General features: G+C 48.2%; 1 protein-coding gene across 3 annotated transcripts in view; it reads left to right on the forward strand.

The window, feature by feature from the left end:
* TLCD4 (TLC domain containing 4) overlaps positions 1-21328 on the forward strand; it is a 442351-nt gene that overhangs the window by 64772 nt on the left and 356251 nt on the right. The window contains exon 1 of one of the 3 annotated variants that reach the window (XM_085601495.1): positions 9640-9917. The exons of the other annotated variants lie outside the window; for them this stretch is intronic. The gene's annotated coding sequence lies outside the window, so the exon portion shown is untranslated. Of the gene's footprint in view, positions 1-9639; positions 9918-21328 lie in introns of those variants that run through there. 3 annotated transcript variants of the gene reach the window in all.

Consider the following 21328-nt stretch of genomic DNA (forward strand, 5'->3'; position numbering starts at 1 on the left):
CCACTTTACTGATGCCTATCATGTCCCACTTCTCGAAGCCCTTCGAGGTCCACAGGGAGCCCAATCGCTCGGACGCGTATAGTGGTGTTGCCCGGGTCAGACGGTCCTTCCACCCCATCGCCACATTGGCCGCGTGCCACACACGCACCATGACACGCGTGGGGCCGGTCAGCCGAGCGTCGGGCGCGCCGGAGTAGAGCGCTCGATTATAGTCCCCACCCGGGAATAGCTTCTTATCCATTTCGTATGCCGGGTTTAAGGCGGGCCCGTACAGGCCGTGATTAATCGCAGCCAGCTGGGATGCCCAATAGTACCGTTTGATATCCGGGAGGGCGATCCCTCCGTCATACCATGGGAGCGTCAGCTTCGCCAGGGCGATACGCGGCCTCCCGTCCCAGAACAGGCGGCGCTGCAAACTCTCCACCTCACGGAAGTAGCGCGCTGGGACGAGGTCCATGGTATTCTGCAAAGCGTACAGGAAACGCGGCAGAGACATCATCTTAAACAATGCCGCCCGGCCGAGCGGCGAAAGCGGCAGGCGCCGCCAGCGTGCGACGTCTACCTTCAGGCGCTGGAGGGGGGGAAGCAAGTTCCGTTCATACCGGGCCTCCGGGTCCAGAGTAATGAAGACACCCAGGTACCGAAATCCCTGCGGGGCGATCTGGAACGGACAGCCCCGCGGGAGAATAGGAGCCTCCCCAGAGAGAACATACACGCACGATTTAGCCCAGTTGATGACAAGGCCGGAGTTACGACCAAATGAATGTAGAACATCAACCAGTACTATCAGTGATTTACGTGGGGAAGCTAGGTACAGAAGGATACGCGGTCCTCATACTTGGGGGTCCAACGGAGACCACAGATGGAAGGCTCCCACCGCAGCCACTCCGCCAGGGGCTCCAAGGCAAGCGCAAAAAGGAGCGGCGATAAGGGGCAGCCCTGCCGCGTGCCCCGGCCCAACTCGAACGGAGCCGATACTCTACCGTTCACCACCACCTGCGCCAATGGGCCCGAATACAGCAATTTGACCCAACTGATGAACCCTGCGCCAAAGCCAAACTTCGCAAGCATCGCCCAGATGTATGGCCACTCAAGCGTGTCAAACGCCATAGTGGCGTCCAAGGACGCCAAAATGGCCGGCTCACGTATGTGCTGAACACGTGCGAGTACCCCATGCAAACGCCGCAAGTTAAGGGCCGTGTTACGCTGGGGAATAAAGCCGGACTGATCCTGGTGAACCAGTTCGCCCACCACGCCGACCAGCCGATTGGCCAGGACCTTGGCGAGAATTTTGGGCTCCGCGTTCAGTAGCGAAATGGGCCGATAGGATGTAACCCGGTCCCGAGGTCTCCCCTCCTTGTGGATAACCACGATTGTAGCCAGACGCTGGTCCAGCGGGAGGGAGCCCACCGAGTGAGCTTCCAGGAACATCGATTGGAGATGTGGTGCCAGCGTATCCGGTCGCAACTTGTACAACTCGATGGGGAGACCATTAGGACCCATGGCCTTGCCGGAAGCGACCGAACGTATGGCGAGGGCGATTTCGTCGGAGGTTGGAGGGGCGTCCAACGACACTCTGTCCTCCTCCGAAAGGGAAGGCAGCGCGATATCCCTGAGCAGGGCACGGGAGTCCTCTTCAGAGCGGGAAGACACCGGGGAATAGACCCCACGGAAATAATCCGCGAAGCAGGAGACAATTTCTTCCGGCTCAGTCACACACACACCGTCCGTTGTCTCAATCAGCGGGACTACACGATTCGCTCTCTCCTTTTTGTCCAGCCACGCAATCAATTTACCAGCCTTATCACCCACATCATACAGTCTCCCCTGTTGCTCTCTACTGAGGCCCCTGGCCGCCTCCGTGACGAGGGCCCTATAGGCCGCCTGCTTGAGTTGGAGAACATGTAATACGGCATCCGTCACCCCACATTCTAGATTACCCTCCAACTCGGCTATCTCAGCTTCCACCCGGGTCACCTCCTCCCGCTCGCGCCTCCGGGTGTGGGAAATAAGGGACAGGGCCTCTCCTCGTAGTACTGTCTTGAATGCCTCCCACAGTGAGACAGCCGAAGGCACGGACCCCACATTCTCGTCAAAATAGCGCTGGAGGGATTTAATCAATTCAGCGCGAATGGTGGGGTCGCGCAGGTACCAGGGATTGATCGGGACCACCCTACCCTCACCCCTCGGAAAAAGATCCAGGTGTAGCAGGAGTGGGGAATGGTCTGAGATACCCCGTGCCAAATGGCGCACCTCTCCCACCCTCCCAACATAGGCCGCCGGGACCAGGACATAATCTAGTCGTGAGAGACTACCATGGGCCCCCGAATGGAAGGTATACTGTAGCTGGGTGGGATGTTTTAAACGCCAGCAGTCCACCAACCCCAAAGTGTCCAATAGACCAGAAAGCCACGCTTGGGCCCGGGGGAGGTCCCTAGGGGGGTGACGATCCACAGTCCCGGAAACCACCGCATTAAAATCCCCCCCACCACCAGAATCCCCCCCGGAAGGCCAAGGAGGAGGCGCCCCAGGTCCGCAAAGGTAGTCGACTGCAGCCCCGGCGGGACGTACACTGACACAAATACAACCACTTTGCCCTCCATCCTTCCCACCAAGACCGCGTAACGTCCCCTGTCGTCATGGAGCACCTCATCAATCTCCAACGGGAGCGAGTTCTTAACCATGATGCCCACACCCCTTGAGCCAGACGTGAAGCCCGAATGGGCTACCAGGCGATAGCCACGCCGATTCATGGCGCAGAAGGAATTGCCAATGAGGTGCGTCTCCTGCAGAAAAACTACATCGGGCGAAATTCGCTTCAAGAACTGCAGGACGACCCCTCGTTTTATCCTGTCCCCCAGTCCATTCACGTTCCAGGACAACAGAGTTAATTCCCTACCCCCCATCATAAACAGAAGCCACCATTTGTCCCCCCGAGAGCACTATTGAGCTAGTACAATGATAATTTTGCCTTGTGGTAAAAACGAACAACACCCCCCCATCCCTGCCCACCCATCCCAACAAAACACCCCCTCCCTGCACCCCTGCATGAGCCCGAACAGCCCCCCCAACGTGCAGTGTGCCTGTCGCCCCATATATATAGTAAAGACTAGCTAAACCCCCTAGAGGAGGAAGGAGAACCCCCAGTAGACCCCACACAACCTCCATAGGAGGGGAAATTATACAACCAGACGCTTAAGCGAGAGTGGCATCAGTTTTGTCCAGAGCGAAGTCCAATATTACCCCCTCAATCCCGATCCAGAGTGCCGTCTCCCCCCGCCACCCCCCCCGCCCCCCGGATCACGATCCCCAGACAGAGTGTCCAGCCAGTCTCCGGCCGCTTCGGGACGGTCAAAAAAGTGCGTGTGACCCTCTACCTCCACTCGCAGCTTGGCCGGGAAGAGCATAGCGTATTTAAGGTTCAGGTCCCGAAGACGGCGCTTGACGCCTTGGAAGCTCAGTCTCTGCTTCTGGACCACTGGGGTGAAATCGGGGTAAAAATTCACCTCCATATTGTCAAGCTTAACCGGCCCATGCAGTCTGGATGCTTGCAGGATAGCGTCTCTGTCCCGAAAGTTGAAGATCCGGGCAATGAGAGGCCGCGGAGGGGCTCCGACCTTCGGCCTTCCCCCGGGAACCCTGTGGGCCCGCTCCACAGCGAAGAATTTACTCAGCCCCCGTGGCTGGAGATGGGTAGCGATCAGGTCCTCCACAAACAGGTCCGCCGCCGCTTCCTCCCGTCCCTCAAGCACCCCAATGATGCGGATGTTGTTCCTCCGGGCCCGACTCTCGGAGTCCTCCAGGCGCCGATCCATAAGCGCGGTCGCCTGACCAAGCCGGCGCACCTCTGCCTGTAGTACCGCCACCTCAGTGGTAAGGCCCGATGCGGTGTGGGCCAAAGAATCAACTCGGTCATTGGTCTTGGAAAGATCGGCCCTCACCAGGCCAACATCCACGAGGACCGAGTCGATCTTCTGTGCCAGTGTGTCGAACCGCTGGCCCACCGAGGCCTTCATCTCGGCGATGGGCCCATGACATCCCGCAGAGTCAGATCCGTGGGGAGGTCCGGGGCATCAGGAGGGCCCTCAGGGGATTTGTGCGGTCCGCCGGGAGATCCCTTCTGGAGGGTGTAGTGGTCCATACTATTGGCCTGAGGGGTGGTGCCACGCCGGGTCGATTTGGTCTTTGCCCGATCTCCATCTTGTTTCGTGGCCATGGCCACCAGTCCCCCGGTCGCACCAGCCACGTCGTGAAGGGCAAGCAATCAGGGCCACAAGCTCCGGGGGGGGCACCCCAGATCGGCGGGATGGGTCACAGCCGGCGGGCAGGCCGAGTCTCCCAGCGAGACCACACCAGTACAAAGAGCCCCGCGACCCAACCCTGCAGAGACGGCAAGGGGGTGCGAAAGCGAAAGTGAAAGTGCGGGGTACGCGACTCGCCAGGCCCGGCCCGCCGCTGTTGTTCACTTTGTCACTGGGTCACCCCTCAGCGCAAATCCGGGGTCTGGCGAGGAGAAGGCCGCAGACTTCAAACGGTGCTTACTCCGGTGTCCGAGGTCCGATTTGACAACGGGAAACGGGTGCCACCTCAGCTCAGGCTCACCAACACATTCCCCTCATCCGAGACAGGATTAATTCAGGATAGTCGTAGGAGGTTGCGGAGGTCCCCGGGAGCCTCGCACCTACGCGGCCATCTTGGTCGCGCGCTAGGCTCCTCTCCCTGGCTTCTACCTTATTGGTTTCCATTTGGAATCCTTGGGCGTTGATGATGTATCCCAAAAACGCGACCTCCTGAACATCAAAAAGTCATTTCTCCAGCTTAGCATATAGAGAATGATGTTGTAACCTCTCCAACGCAGCTTTAACATGGACTATGTGTTCCTGGTAGGTTGCTGAATGAATTAGGATGTCATCTATGTATACCACACAGAAGGTATCCAGATAACCCCGCAGCACTTCATTCATGAAAAATTGGAAGGCTGCCGGGGCGTTGCAGAGCCCGAAAGGCATCACCCTGTACTCGAAGGGACCGAACTTGGTTCGGAAGGTGGTCTTCCACTCATCGCCCTTGAGAACTCGGAGAAGGTGATAAGCTCCGCGGTGGTCAAGCTTGGTGAAATATCTCGCCCCTTTTAACTGGTCCAACAATACCGGTATGAGAGGAAGAGGATACCGGTTCTTGATGGTGATCTTATTCAATGCATGGTAGTCTATACACGTCCTCAATTCTTCGCAGTCCTTCTTCGGAATGAAGAAAAGAGGTGAAGAGGCGGGAGAGGAGGAGTGTCTGATGAATCCTGATGCTAGATTATCTTCGAGGTATTTTTTGAGATAAAGTGTTTCTGGTTCCGTCAATGAGTACACTCTGCTGCATGGAATGTGTGCTCCAGGTATCAGTTCAATACGGCAATCGTACTCTCGATGAGGAGGTAGGGTAGTTGCTTTTTGTTTCTCGAACAGATCGTGATACAGGCGGTAGTCATCAGGCAGGGTAGTGGAGCAACAATACCGTTCCTGCGCGCAGGCGATCGCTAAATATGTGGCAGGTGTTTCTTCTCCATCAATACCCCAGCCACTTTGGCGTTTACAATGTTCTTGGCAATAAACCGAAGCCAACTTCACAGTGCGATCGGGCCAACTGATTTCAGGGTCATGTAACGTCAACCACGGCATTCCTAGGATAAGACGAAATTGAGGGGCATCTATGAGGTCGAATTGTATATACTCGTGATGGTCTGGACTCACTGTCATTTGAAGAGGTAGTGTCCGATATATCACAGGACCGGAAGAGAGGGTAGTTCCATCTACCGCTTTTACGTGTTCTGGGATGTCTTTCTTTTCGCTGGAGATCCCCAGTCTTCGGGCAAACTCTTGGTCGATGTAGTTTCCTGTGGGTCCAGAATCCAGCAGCGCGTCCACTTTTAGCACGTTCTGGGGCGTGAGCCATAGGGACACCCCTATATTCAGATGGGCTACGGCCGATTGCAGGGTATTAGCTAGCACTGATGAGATCGTGACACGTGGAACGCCCAAACCAGAGACCTCAACCTGATTCGGACGTATTAGTTTTCCGTCGGCTCGTCTTGTTTTATAGCGGCCTGTACACGAGAAACAGGGTTTCTGCCGCTGATCGGCGTCCGAGCGCGGCACTCTCTAATGAAGTGGCCACCCTTGCCACAGTAGAGGCACAGTTTCATTTTCTGTCGTTTTTCTCTCTCTTCTGGGGTAAGGGGGCCTCGGAGTCCTCCTAGCTGCATGGGTTCTTCTCCCTCTAGGGTTTTAGTTAATTCTTCCGTGACATTCTTTGGCCGAGTATAGGAAAATCGGTTCTCCCCTCTGTTCTTGTCCCCTTTTCGCTCCAGGAGGCGATAATCCAACTGGACGGTTAAGTCAATCAATTCCTCGCATGTTTGTGGCAGTTGCACAACTTGGGCGAGGACATCTTTGAGCTCCCCCCTAAATCCTTGATAAAACAGGGTTATTCTTTTTTCAGGGGGCCACTCGGTCTCCACCACCAACCGATTAAAAGTCGTTATGTAGGTGAGCAAGTCTTGTGATCCCTGTCGTAACGTGAGTAATTCACGATCCAACGACAACATGTGGGATTTTCTATCGAACAGTTTCTGTAAGGCTAGACAGAAGTCCGTGAAATTATGGAGGACCGGATCGTTTCTTTCCATCAATGGGATGGTCCAACTGGCTGCGTTGCCCCCCATATAAGACATCATAAATGCCGTTTTTGCAGCGTCTCCCTGAAATACTGTTGGTTTGCAGAGAAAATTAAGCCTGCACTGATTTAAAAATGTTTCAAACTTTTTAGGATCCCCATAAAAGCGTTCAGGTGGGGCTAGAGGAATGCTGGTGTTCTGTAACACGTGAACCGTAGGAACCGTGTCTGTAGGTGCGGGGGTATAAGGGGTGGTGAAAAATCCCCCTCCAGAAGGCGGGTTAGGGATAGTAGAAACAGGAGGGGGTAATGTTGCTTGTCTAATGTAAGAACTCTCCCCCTGACCCCTGCGAGAAAGACCCGCTACCTCTCTCCGCAAGGAGCTAACTTCTCTCTGCATGTTCTGATTTTCTTGTTGGGACGTCTGAACCTCTTGCTGCAGAGCCGTCAGGCTTTCCAGCAGAGAGGTGAGCACTACACTGGTATCCATCATCTGGGCTGGGCGTAAACGTGGGCTTGTCAATCTGTCATGTATGCCAGGTTGTCAGTAACGCCCAAGCCAATCATATGCCACTAACCTGCATCGTAGAGTCCAGCAGAGACGATAGGAGATTAGTAAGTCCCTGATTCCCGACAGCCTAAGCCCCAGCAGAGGAAGGCAACCTAGCTGCCTGAGATCAGGCCTGAGGGAAAAAGGGGAGTGGATAACATAACAAAGATGAGGTCAGTGATAGGAGCTCTTCAGGATGAATGTCGGGGATGTAATCTTCTCTTGGAAGATAGATACCTGCAGACCTAGGATGAAAGAGACAGTAGGTAAACAGAAGAATTCTCTCTTACAGTGTAGCGAAAGTACAAGACCTTATGCCTACCCACCAGAACGGTGATGTCTTGGGATTTACCTCAAGTCCTGCGTTATCAATCTTGTATCCTTCGGCACTCCCCTGACTGCCTCATATAGTTCATACCCCTACCCGGGGTTACCACACTGTTCCAGTTATTGTCACTAAAGTGCGTGGGTACTATTCGAAACTTAGCCCTAGAGTTTAACGTGCGTAGGACCGCACCAGGCTTCTTCGTGATGTGATTCACACCTCACACCCACTACGTCAGAGACCAGCTGAAGGGATCTACTCGTGAGCACCCGCACTTGCACAGTCACAGCGATAGCGTTGCTCCTAAAATCAAAAGAGTATCCCCTCCTTGGGGAATTCGTGGAGAAAGTATTAAAGCAGTCTATGCATGGCAGAACGGCAGCAAGGCACTTAGCGTCTGTGTCTGCGTAGTGCAGTCCCGATATAATCTCTGGGTAAGGGGAAAGGCAAACGGGGAATATACACGACCTGGATGAGTCTCTATAAAGTTTTTGTTGAAAAAAGAAACCCGCTCGGCTCACCAGATATGCTTGAGCCTCTGCCTTCCAGATTCCATAGCGTTTCTTACCCTCCGGTGAAAAAGGCTTGCTTCCACGGGAACGCGGGACTCGGCCCGACACAGGAATGAATGCGGAAATGCTTCTCGCTGGAATCCGGCGGGGAGCACCTTCCGCCTCGAAAATCCGGAAGCTCTATGATTGACAAGCACCTTCCGCCTCCAGCGGAAGTGCTTATGTAGTGAAGGTCTTTGGATGCGCCCCAGTGCCTGCAGGGATTTGTAGTTCAGGAAACCCTGACATCGGGGAAACGCGGAAACAAACCCTATCGCTTTCTGGTAACAGGCACGTTTGGGGGTGAGAATACGGGTGAGTGCTACACTCATTCATCTATTCATCTATCCATCCATTGACCCTTTCGCTCACACATCCATCCATTCTTACACTCAAACACCCACCCACTCTTCCACAATTATGAGCCTTTGTCTGCCGAGTTGCAGTCAGAAGAGGCCCATCAAGAACTCCAACACCATTATAGCTGCTAGAAGGGGGTGCACATTGCCACGTCCAAATCTATCCATCCATCCCCAGATCTAGCCATCAAATCTGTCCATCCATCCTTCTGCATCTATCCATCCTTTCACTCATCCACCCACCCTTTGATGAATTCATCTATCTGCCCTTTCACTCAACCCTCTCCCCTTCTATCATCCATGTAGCTATCCATCCACTCATGCATCCATCCATCTACCCTTTCACTCAGTCATCCATCCACCCTTTCACTCAGCCATCCATCCTTTCACTCATTCATGTATCCAGCCATCTCTCCATCCACCCTTTCACTCACCCATCCATACACCCTTTATTTCACTTACACATCCTTTCACTTACAGATCCATCCATCCATCCACTTACTTACCCACCCACCTTTTTAGGCCTTTGTCTGCTGAGCTACAGACAGAAGAGGTGCATTGAGAACTCCACCCCGCCGCTATAGCTTCTAAAGTGAGGGTTCAAAACGCCCTTGCCAAAAATCATACAAAAGATAAGGGGGAGGAACGTTGTGTTTTGTAGATATATATTCTGTTAGTTAGTAGGGATGCTGGTAAATTATTTTTTGTATTTTATATGGGCTTCTTAATTTAAACTTTATGGACTATTTAACCGTTTTATATCTCTTGAATATGTTTAGTTTCAATGTTGTATTTTTTTCTGTAGATCCTGGTTTTATGAAATATACGTCCTAAATTTAAATGTTTATTTTTTTATTTAATATTACTCTTATTGATTACATTTTTTATGTTTATCCGTGACCGCGAAACAAATAAGGAATTGTTTGTTTTCTGAGACGTATTACAAACGGAAATATGTGTATTTCTTCGGGGAGGACAATCCTAATTAAGGTTGCAGCTTTCGAACCAGAGTTCAGCTGAATTAAATGTTGGTATCCTCCAAACTTTAATTCCCAGACTAACTTGTTTTCCATCCTTTTCTTTTTCACCCAGTGCAATTGCAAATACCTCCTAGTATTAACCACGTTTTTAAAGGAGTTCCGCTTCCTGGATTGTAGCCAGCTACGGTGGTTTCTTAAAGGGGCAGGCACGGTTTTAGTGTTTCCTCTCAGAAGTCATATTGGAATGAATGAATGTTCTTGGGAACACCACACATAATTCAGTGCACAGGAATGCGATGACGTGGGGTTACGTTGGGCAGTCAGTGGGGCTGCCACGGAAACATTGTAGGGCGGAGTGCCACACCACATTGCAGCGTGCACTGCAGCAAGTGACCGGACGGCTCTGACTGCAGCGGGGCTGCATTCCTTATCTGCCTTCCTCGATGAACACCTCTCCGCCCTCGTAACGTGCTTGCAGTATTTCACGTAAGTCACTTTTAATGTTTTTAAACACAGAAACCGGTACAAACCTCCCAAAACATTACCTCGGAAAGGCGAATGCATCCAAAGATAGTATGCACTGCGTTTAAATAAGATTTGCAAAGTTGGAGCCCCAGAAGCATTTTTAAACCGGCGGAAGTCCAAAGTTTTGTATTGCATGTTTCGCGGTCGCAGACTCCCTCTGTACACAGAGTGCCCAGATTAGGACTTTAAAAAAACATAAAACCCATTAGATGTTTCTCCTTCCGTTTTTTGTTCCTAGACTGAATGAAACACATCGAAGAGAGGGACCGGTCAGTAACTTTCATTCGTTTGTTGCGGAGGTCATATATTCATATAATTAAGTCATGAAAATGTTTAGACTTCCAAAAAGTGGAATGACTTTTCGAAAATGTAGGACTGGGGATTTATGATTTTTATGTGTTAACCCCAGTCAAAAGTCCTATTGAGCAATTCCAAATAGACCCTCTCCGTTTTAAATATCAATGAAACACTTGTTAGTGAGACTGTCGCTTCCAAGTGATGTCATATCACTTTCTGCTATCCCTGACTTGTTTGAAAAACTCAATTCAAGTCGAAATTTCTGGGTCATAATCTGTGGTAAAGGCACAATTAAGAGTCCAAGAATAATATAGAGCCAAATAGATTGATTTATAGCACAACATTGATATCTGATAGTTTATAAATGCGGAATGCTCTTGTGTAATGACACTGTTAGACGTTCATCAACACTGTAAACTTCATTAATTGAACACGTATATGACTATTCATGCAAGAAATGTTAAATTAATTGATGTATAAGTAGATGACAATAAAAAGGAATGGAAAAATTACTGCGAAGCAAAAAATGCAAATCCAGAGGGCTAACAAGCTAGGACTGACTGAACGTCCCACACAAGACAAATGGGCCATATGGCAGCTTTAATTACTTTGTTTGTATTTATTTATTTTTATGTAATCCAGTGCCCCCCCCCAAAAAGAAAAATATATATATTTCACGATTGGATCCTGTAGAAACTGTATTTAACTGGTCAACTGGAATTTCCACTAGTGGACTGAAAAGTATAAATAGAAATGGCTAAAATGGGAACAGCGGGGAGGTTTCACTGGGATTACAACGCTTTGTTTGCAATCAATCAATCAGGGATTTTTAAAGCGTGCTACTCACCCGTGAGGGGCTCAATTCGTCTTGGGGCAGGGGGTTAGAGCAGCTCCGTGGTTATCCGAAGAGCCAGGTCTTGAGATCCTTTCTGAATAGGTGCAGTGTCAGGCTTAATCTGATGTGGAGGTGGAGTTCGTTCCAGGTCTTGGCCGCGATGTAGGAGGAGGATCTGCCACCTGCTCTGGTCCTGTGGATGCGAGGTGCTGTAGCTAGGGCTAGGTTGGCAGAGCGGAGGTTTCTCTTGGGGGTGTAGAAAGAGATTCTTTTGTTGAGGTATTGGAGTCTGGTGTTGTCGAGGGCTTTGTAGGCGTGGGTGAGCAGTTTGAAGGTTATTCTTTTTTTCGATGGGGTGTTAGTGGAGGTTGCAGAGGTGTTGGGTGATATTGTCATCTCGGGGGATGTTGAGGACGAGTCTGGCTGCAGCGTTCTGGATGGTCTGTCGTTTGCGGAGCAGTGTTTTGTTGATTCTGGCTTAGAGTGCGTTTATGTAGTCCAGTCTGCTGGTGATGAGTGTGTGGGTGACGGTCTTCCTGGAATCAGGGGGAATCTATTTGAAGGTCTTGCGGAGGGTGTTGAAATATGTGGAGGACATAGCGTTGATTTGGCGGTTCATGGTGAGCGAAGAGTCGAGTATGATGCAGAGGTTTCGAGCGTGGTCCTTAAGGGTGGGTGGATTTCCCAGGGCGGGGGACCACCCGGTGTTGTCTCATGCGGAGGGGGTGGATAAAAGGATGAGGAGTTCTGCTTTCTCCGAGTTGAGCTTCAGGCAGCTGCTGCTCATCCAGGATGCGATATCCTTCATCCCTTCTTGGAAACTGTGCCTGGTGATGTTGGGTCGCTTGGTGAGGGAGAGGACGAGTTGGGTGTCGTCGGCGTATGAGACTGTTAAGTCCTTGTTTTCTGACAGTGGTTGCGAGGGGGGCAATGTAGTGAGATTGCTTTTCACATACTCTGGAGAAAGGTACAGCTGTATCTATTCATAAGACTTTGAAATACATTATCCATGCAGCTATATTATTGTAAATATAAGGAATGTTTTAGAATATTGCAAGGGTGGTTTGGAAGAATGCCTTTAGCACCATGGATCCAAAAGCACTTCCCTTCCATCTGCCAGCAGACGTAGCCAAGATATTCTTCCAACCAGAATAAATCTAATCCCAGTTCAAGGGTGGTCTTTGAGCCTGGAACCATCCATGATCAGCACCAGTGAACAAACACCAAAGGTCATACCTGCCTGACTCTGCCACTTAGGCCAATAACCTAAGGGCTTGGTTGGAAGAGCTGAGAGTGTCAGCACCTCCTGAAAGGGAAACAGAGAAAACGGTATTCATCTCAGATGCTCCCCATAACTTTTAGAGGGATTTGCACATGGAACATGGTAAAAGCACATAGCTAGAAGTCTAGCTTTGCCAGCAGGCCTGCACTTTTGAGGAATACCACCAGCACGGCCACGGCCCATATAATAACCCTGAAAAAGCCACTGCTCAAAGACAACATGGTGTTGGTTAGTGGTGCCAGTGTAATACTTTTTTTTTTTTTTAAAGATCTGGTACTAGCTACTGTAATGGAAATTCACAATAAAGCTCATACCTACATAAGTAGTGCTGTAAAAACCTAGTCCTTTATTTGATTTGGTTGACTTCTACCACACAGGGTTTCATGGAGTGTACATATGTACCAATAGGGCCATGTTCGCAGAGCCATTTGTGCTTGTAAATCGGTCTTACACAAACAAATGACTTGATTTACAAGTGCCGTGTATTCATTATCAATAACGTCAATAAAACTGTATTCAGCCAGCTTGACCATGAACGAGAATAAAACAAACTAAAAAACATGTTAAAACACAGATATTAATAAAATAAAATTCAGATGCCAGTGCTAACAAGAAGCCCATATCCATAGTAATATGCATATTAAATCACAGATCTAATTGTCACAAAGTAATAATAATAGCGTATGTACAAAAAATACAGTTTAAGAACAACAAAGGGTGCAATAAAAACAATTTAAAGCTGGCAATTCGCCGATATTTTAATATCTCTCCTGATCCTTAAGGAATTAAGAAAAAAACTATTATAACATTGCAGATAAGTACAAAAGTCAAACATTGCTAAAATTATAGGCAGAGCAAGCCTATCTACAATTGGTCAGTCATAGGATGGGACGTAAAAGTTGGATTCTAGGAACTGTGTAAAAACTACAAAAAAACATAAAGTGCATTGTAGATTGCAGACTAGTTTTGTCACAGGGACAACGGGGCAAAATTGGAAACAAACTGCCCTGTTGAGGGAAAGCAACCAGGAAATGGACATTGCACAGTCTAAAGCGTGTTAAATAAAACCTGGGCTCCCGATTAGGAATCCACACTAAATAAGGTTCAACCTGCTCTTAGGAAATTCCATATGGTAACATACAGTATCCATCAACCGAGTCTTGTTAAACGTTTTCAGATCACTATTTGACTGAAAGAGGTAACAGATCAAGGTCTTTGTATTCCCAATTATTTCGATGAGGGAGTGAAAAAGGTGTGGGACTCCCAGATCTGAGAAGGAATTCCTGACGGATGCCAACCAAGCAATTTTATTACCACGATCTAAACTATTGCAATGTGATAATTCAAGATGGGAGAAATTAGTGACAGGCGAACTCCCAGATTTTTGCCCATAATTATAGTGGGGCTAGTTTGATCTGATTTCAATATACAACAAACCAACCTCGATATGGGTAATGATAGATGCGGGGCTGTTGGGGACTACCAACAAACTTGAGAGATATTTGTTTTTAGAAGTTTGTATACAGTCACAATTTACATACCCCCAGACACCTGCCCCGTAGGTACCCAATAAAAGACATTTTGGTTTATAGAGAGATGATGTCTTTAATCGTATTTTGCTTGAGTTTCCTTGATAACCTAAAAATGGCTTTGACTGGGCTGTTCCATTTAAACCCTCTCTGGTCCAGAAGTTTGGCTAAATTAAAATTTACGTCTAACAAAACCCCTAGATAATTAAAGTTTGAAACTTTCATGATAGCAATACCGTCCATGGTATTCTTAAGTGAGGGAGTATTTCTGGTGCCGTAGGTCATAATAAATGACTTTTTGTGGTTAAAATTCAACATAAAATCATTGAATTAGTCTAACAATAGCTGTAGCCCGTTAGCTGTGCCGGAGAGCAGCACAGCATTGTCAGCATACATTAGTACGTGCACAGTCTGGTCCCCAATTCTAGGCAGGTCTTTACACTTAGACTGTAGAGTTCGACCAAGGGAATGATTATAAACAAGCATTTGCAATGCAAATAGGTCTCGCATTTGTGAGTTAGAGCTATTGACTTTGTAAATGGCAATGTTTTTTACCTACAAGTTTTAGTTTTGGAGTGAATGTATGTAGTGTGCAAAATCCCTTGGTAAGGTCCTGCACTTCGTAATAAATATATTGAAAAAGACGCAAAGTGTGGATTATGTCAACAATTGCTTGGCACGTACCTCATGGGTGAAGTGTCGCCACACATGCACACCGTGGTGCTTTACTAATGCGAAACTCATTAATAAAAGTAGTGCTTACAGACTAACCAACGCGATCGGGATTGGAGTATGTGAATCCGAATCCTGGCTTCTCTTTCATTTTCTAGACTATTTGACTCACTCTCCTGCATCTTGGTTATCCACCAAACACTGGAAGGCAATGAAGTTTTCCGGGGGGGCAGGGGGGCTTCGGGGTACATGAAAATTTATTCATTGCCTAGTTGTCAAAGGTCGCCCGGTGCTATTAGTTAAAAGCGTGCTGATTTCATTAAGATATTAAGAGTACTTTACTCGCATCTATGAGAAAATCGACATTAACTAAACAAAATGCCAGAATAGACAGTACTGGTTGCTTAGTTTCATTGCATTAATTTTTGTATTTACCCTTTTACACAGCATCCAAAGTAGGTTACCTTACCCCAAAGCCCTGAGTTGTTAAATGACCCATAGAAGGGAGTGTTTTACAGTTGAGCAAATGTGTCCAAATGTAATTTTGGTAGTGCCATGGAATGATCAGCCAATGGGGTACTCAATGAGCAGGTATCTACACGTTCAAAACATAGGGTATTGTGGCTGTTGTTTGTTTGTACACAACTACCTATCTGAATGTGTTTATTAACACAGAGCTTCATCTACCAGACAGTGCTCACAGAGGGGCGACTAAAGCACAGAACAAAATGTATTCATTTATCCTGAGTGTAAAGACATCCAGAAGGCTTAGGTGCCCGCCCGGAGAGGCTAGGGATCCCAGCGCTTCCACAGACTCTGCCGTGCTCCTCTGCACCAGCAGGGCACAGCTCGGAATCTGCCGCTTCTGCAAAGAATAGGTGAGGGGGGATGAGGTTGGGGCATGCGGGAGTTGCCAGCGGATTTCCAGCTTATTGAAAGTGATGATTCTGACGTGAGGCAATGGGGACTGACTTTGTCTGTTTGTCTGCACCAGTCTATTTCTCTACTATCTACCGGGCTCACTGTCATGTATCCATTCATCTCTCTTTGTTAAAGGTGCGCGAGCCAATATATTAATTAACAGGTAGAGCCAGCCGGAGACGAGCCAAGCGTATACGAGCCAGTGGGTGAGCCGTGAAAATGATCGGCATGTTAATCATACAGTAAACATGATGTAAATGTGTGATAATGTTTCTTCAGAGTTCAAAAAAGTGCATTTCTTTAGCACGTCACCTCCGTACACAAGATTATAGCACTGAATTGAGAGGAAGTTATTAAAAGTGCTCGTTTTAAGCATGTGTTAAAACACTGCCGCTCCTCCTGCCGGACAACAATGCCATTTGTTAACTAAGAGGCGTCAGTTGCCATGCATACCCCGAATGTTGCCTAGAGTCTTATTATATTTAGAGTAATATTAAAATCTAGTTCATTAAACACGAGAAGTTTTTGTACAGCACGCATCTTGAACTCTCATATTTCAAGGTGGCAATAATGAAGATGAAAACGGAAGTGGCGGCAGGCAAGAAAACACAAACAGGAGTGGGGGGGCGGGGGAGCGTGAGAAGTCACAGACTGAGGGAGGGGGCGGTGGGGTGGGGACAGACAGGGAAGAAAATAGTGTTAGGAGTAAAGGGGCCAATAGCCGTGGAAGGATACAAATAATGAATGAGAAGGGACTAACAAGCCTCAAACCAATCGGAAGCCAGCATTTAAGACAAAAGCCAATGGGCAGAGAGTGGGTGGAGCTTCCACACTACAGTATATACTGCATGTCTCGCAAAGCGATGGCAGCGCATTCGCGCTGCCACGCTAGGTGAGACCTAAGAGAAAATAGTGTCAGGAGTAAAGGGGCCAATAGCCGTGGAAGGATACAAATGATGAATGAGGAGGGACTAACAAGCCTCAAACCAATCGGAAGGCAGCATTTAAGACAAAAGCCAATGGGCAGAGAGTGGGTGGAATTTCCACGAAGCTTCCACACTGCAGTATATACTGCATGCCTCGCAAAGCGATGGCAGCGCATTCGCGCTGCAACGCTAGGTTAGACCTAAAAAGAAACAGAGCTGAAATGCACTCTTACCTGACCCCTTTATCAACTTTGAAAGTAGGTGTGCACTCTCCATCATGGCCAAAACGTACCTTGGCTAAAGTATCCCAATGGATGCGCATAAGCAGTTCCACGAGGCAGGTGTCCATCCTGGCTTGGTTCATGAGTTCCCACCACCTGCCAGTTTCCATGAGTTCGAACATGCTTGACAGGTTCATGAAGGCAAGATGTAAAGAGCCTGCCTTGGCGTACTTACCTGTTTTCAGGAGCAGGTGGAGGTACTGTTCGACCATACCCACACATGATCAGAAACCATATTGTACTTCCGAAAGGAAGCCCCTGTCTTCTGCCCACGCCTCTATTTTCTTGAGAATTCCCCTTCCTAGCATTTTGACAGAGGAGTCCATCAGTAAGATTGGCCAGTAACATGAAGGATCTCCTCTGTCACCCTTTTTAAAAATCGGGTAAATTATTGATTTTTTTTCCAGTTACTATTTATTTCAGCAAAGAAAAGTGGGAAAGCCAGGAAGGCTCAATGCCACAGTCTAATATAATGAGATAGACTGTAAAACAGCTATTTTTGTGGTTTTTAGCTTGAGGGAGATTAATACTCCTACCTCGCCCATAGGGCAGCTTGACACAGAAGTTATACCAGAAACACAATACCACTTGCAATAAACTTTTTTTAAGGCCTGAGTTTCTTGACAGATCACCACATCAAACTGGTTGATGGTATCTAACCAGTCCACATTGTGCATTATTTTGGCTGTGCATCCAACACTCCAGGAAACAAAACATAACCCATCAGTCCTGGACGCTGAGAGAGGACTGGGAGCAATAATGGGAGCAATAATGTCCTGCTAAATGGGCTCAGCTAGAGGAACCACGTCAGACATAGGCATCAGGTGGACATATATCGTGGGTCTTGGGAATAAAAGGCAGTCATTATCTGAAAGACTGGACAGCGGAGCAAAGCGGTTTGCATGTGTGAAAGGGGCTGCAATATTACTAGGAGGCACTGCCACACACCCTGGTGACCTACTTGTAGAAGTAGCCAAGAAGTAGTGCACGGATCTTTGCATATTCCGGAATTGCAATGTTCAAGCATTGCAGTAAACTACCTACTAACCATGGATGCCTGAAATTAACAACTCAACAGTCTCTTGGGCGAGACTTTGGAACATAACCCACCCTGCGCACAGTGATAATGTCATCAATCCAATTCGAACCCCAACAGTATTTGGACACAAGCCAGTGGGCAGCTCTTCGTTTGAGGGAGAACCAATCTTCCTCGTTATCAATACATAATGGAGGCACACCGGTGAGAACAATGATGTATAGGGTACACTCAGAAGGTAATTGAAGGCGATCAGGGTGGCAGGCTTCCATAGTATAAGGGCCCCTAATTTTCACTTGCTGCTGTTTATCGCTGGAGACAGCCCTGTAAGTTGTTGGTTTCAATAGGATGAACAGTCGAAGAGTTAAATTGATCTTCAAGACCCCTACAGTTTTTATGTTACAAGTTGACCTTGGGATAGAAACCCTGTGAATTGTTGATCTCAGTGTGATGAACAGTCGGCGGAATAGTTTGAGCCAGCAATGAAGGATTTGATTAACTGGGATTTGTAGGAAGGCTGGGGGCTGGGGTGGGGCATGTGTGATAAATTCTAGGTTGCATTAGCTGATGAGAGTGAGGCTGATTGGACTTTTCATGAGACCAAACAGGACCTACACTTTGTTGCTTAAAAGCGTCTGATATGGCAAGATGGAAGACTGAAGTTCCTTCAGCTGTAATTCCGCTTTGTCAAAATAGGATTTGCACACAGTATGTATGGCTGTATCAAAAATGTGACCAGGGGCATATGATGGAGACAATGAGGCAGGTGAAAAAGCTGATTTAGAAATAGTCTTACGGCGCCTAGCCTCTCCCTTTCTGGCTTTATTATTGCGTTTGTGTTTTGGGGGGGAGGTGATTTAGTGGCAATTAAAGGAGATCCCGTGGGGCAAGCACTGATTATATCATCCGTGGTGGCGTGCACAACACTGGAGTTTGCATAGGGATTAGAAGTAGCTTGTTGTTAAGCTAGCAAGGTGGTGCCTGGTAAGTCAGCAATTCCCTCCAATATCGGGAGAGATACTGGACGGGACGGGACATTAATCATCCTTGGCATGGCATCTGTACAGGTTTCGATCAGTTCAAGATCCTTACAATTAGCACCTATCATGTTGCTTGAATACAAATGTATTAAGGGAGACGAGACAACACCCGTGGAGCCATTAGAGGAAGGCCCCATAGTTGACATGTTGGATGGTGATAGCAAAAAACATTAGAAATTCTCAGAAGAAGGACAAGACGAAATAGAGCCTACCTTGAAAGCAGCAGGAGAAACAAAATACCAAGAGGGTGAACCTAATATGGCCACGGACGCTATGCTTGGACACGGCTCGTGCTGTGGAACTACTGCGCGCTTTAGTTTTCGCTTGATGAATGCCAGATGGGGCTGCAGGTGGGGATTGTGGAACGCGTAGCCCCAGCAGCTGTTGTCTGCAGTGGTTACCCCCGCAGGCGAAGACAGGTCTCCCTCGATGCCAACAATGAGTCTCCCAACAGTGTGAGCCCAATAAGATCAGTTCAGCGTGCCCCAGTGATGAACAGATAGGTACAGCAGCCCCCTACAGTGTATTCACAACGATGACCATGCAATTGTAAGTCTTTTCACTCATAGAATATTACCCCACAATGGACTAATATCGGGCATATGTAAATCCAAGGAGTGGTGGTGTCGTGTAGTTCCTATATACCTATATAGGTTCTGCGCGTTTGGATAACATAAACTGTGGGACTGGTGGCAGAGTGATTCCATGCACCCACACCGGGTATCTTAGCCTGTCTGTATCAGCTAGCTCACAGTGCCAATAGAATCTCCTCTTACCAAGGAGAGAATAGATTCTGGCTACCTCAGAACATGACAACCCTGATCCCTCAGAATCGTGGAAACAATATATTACCTTTCGCTCAGTCACTCGTACTCACTTAGTTTGTCTCAGAGAGATACACAGAATAAACAGGCTGGGCGTTTTCAATAAGAATTTATTGAACAATTGTTATTCTAGTGTAGAATAGATGAGCTGCAACAACCATTAAACAGTAGCAGAGATATATGATTAGAAGTTCTATGAAAGTAAAGGGATGGTAAAGTTCTACCATCTTGCAATAATCATGAATACATATGAGTATATAAAACACATGATAAAAAGTGCGTTCTCCTACGATGCCTCCCTAACTAGATGTACCTAAATGTACCTAGCATCTATGTAGGTTTTATGCCAAGAATCCCTCTAGGATCTAGTCAATCCCATTACCTGAAAATGAGAGAATGTGGGACCCCGTCCTGGTCTCGACTTGGACACCCCGCGAGGGATGTTAGACCACTGCGAGCTGGAGCGTCTGCATGCGGGAACCTCGGCATCTCTGGTCAGTGTGTCAGCCAGGAAGTTTTGTCTCCTCTGTCCTTCTAAGCAAGATGTGATGTATATATACCCATGGGTCTCCCCAGGGGTCCTACCTTGCTGTGTTACTGTGTCGGCTTAAAGGATGACGTTGGGCCTGAACTTTATACAGAGATATTATACAGGAGATGTTAGTCCTGCTGTGCTTCCAAGAACCCTCATTATTATTATTATTGTACAGTTTATAGAGCGCCTGGTTACTCCAAACTAAGTGTCCCCGTGCTAGAACACCAATAATGCCTGACAGATGGCCAGAGTTGCCCACCCGCCCTACAGCCAAAGACCCCCAGGGAACCGCTGCAAAGGCCTACTTCCGGCCCCCGGGGGATGCTGTTTTTACCGGAACAGAGACTCAGACGGGCACGTCCTTAACTCAACCGGGAGGTCATTCCAGAACTTAGCCGCAAGGATGCCAAAAGAGCTCCCACCAGCCCGTACTTGCCAAACCTTGGGCACAGTAAGCTTTGCCGTGCCCAAGGATCTTAGGCAACGTGCAGGTCTATATGCGGTGAGAAGGGGGTGCAGGAAGCTAGGACCTTTCTTATTGAAGATCCTGTGGCTGAAACGCAAGGCCTTAAAAGTAACTCTGGCCTGTATGGGGTGCCAGTGTAATTTCCCCAAGGCCTCCGCCATCGAAGCCCGCCTAGGAATATTCAAGATCAGCCGAGCTGAGGCATTCTGAAACTTCTGCAGGATGTTCAGATTTTTTTTGAGTCACCCCTAGGTACAGGATGTTGCAGTAATCTAGACGGGACGTAACAAGGGCCTGTACAAAGGTGCGTCTGGCATCTAATGGGAGTAGATCCAGGATTTTACGCAACATTTTAAGGATGCCAAAGCAGGCACCAGCCACAGCTGATATCTGCCCTAAGTAAGCGAGGGTGTCGTTGAACCATACTCCCAAATTCTTGACCTTAGCCTTGGGGGTCGGAGTCGGTCCCAGCTCCTCCGGCCACCATAGATTTGACCATAAAGAGGGCTATTTACCTACTACCATAACCTCCATCTTACAGCTGAGCTTCATCCAATTGGCAAGTTCCCCCAGGCATACCTTGAAGTCAGATGCCGTTCCTGCCTCTTTTTGCTCCAGGGTAACTATCAACTGTGTGTCATCGGCATATGACACCAGTTTAACCTATGTCTCAGCACAATATCTTCCAAGGGGTGCATGTAGATATTAAATAGCGTAATGCATGCATA

This window comes from Triturus cristatus, chromosome 4_2, assembly GCF_964204655.1.
Source record: "Triturus cristatus chromosome 4_2, aTriCri1.1, whole genome shotgun sequence".
Taxonomy (NCBI): domain Eukaryota; kingdom Metazoa; phylum Chordata; class Amphibia; order Caudata; family Salamandridae; genus Triturus; species Triturus cristatus.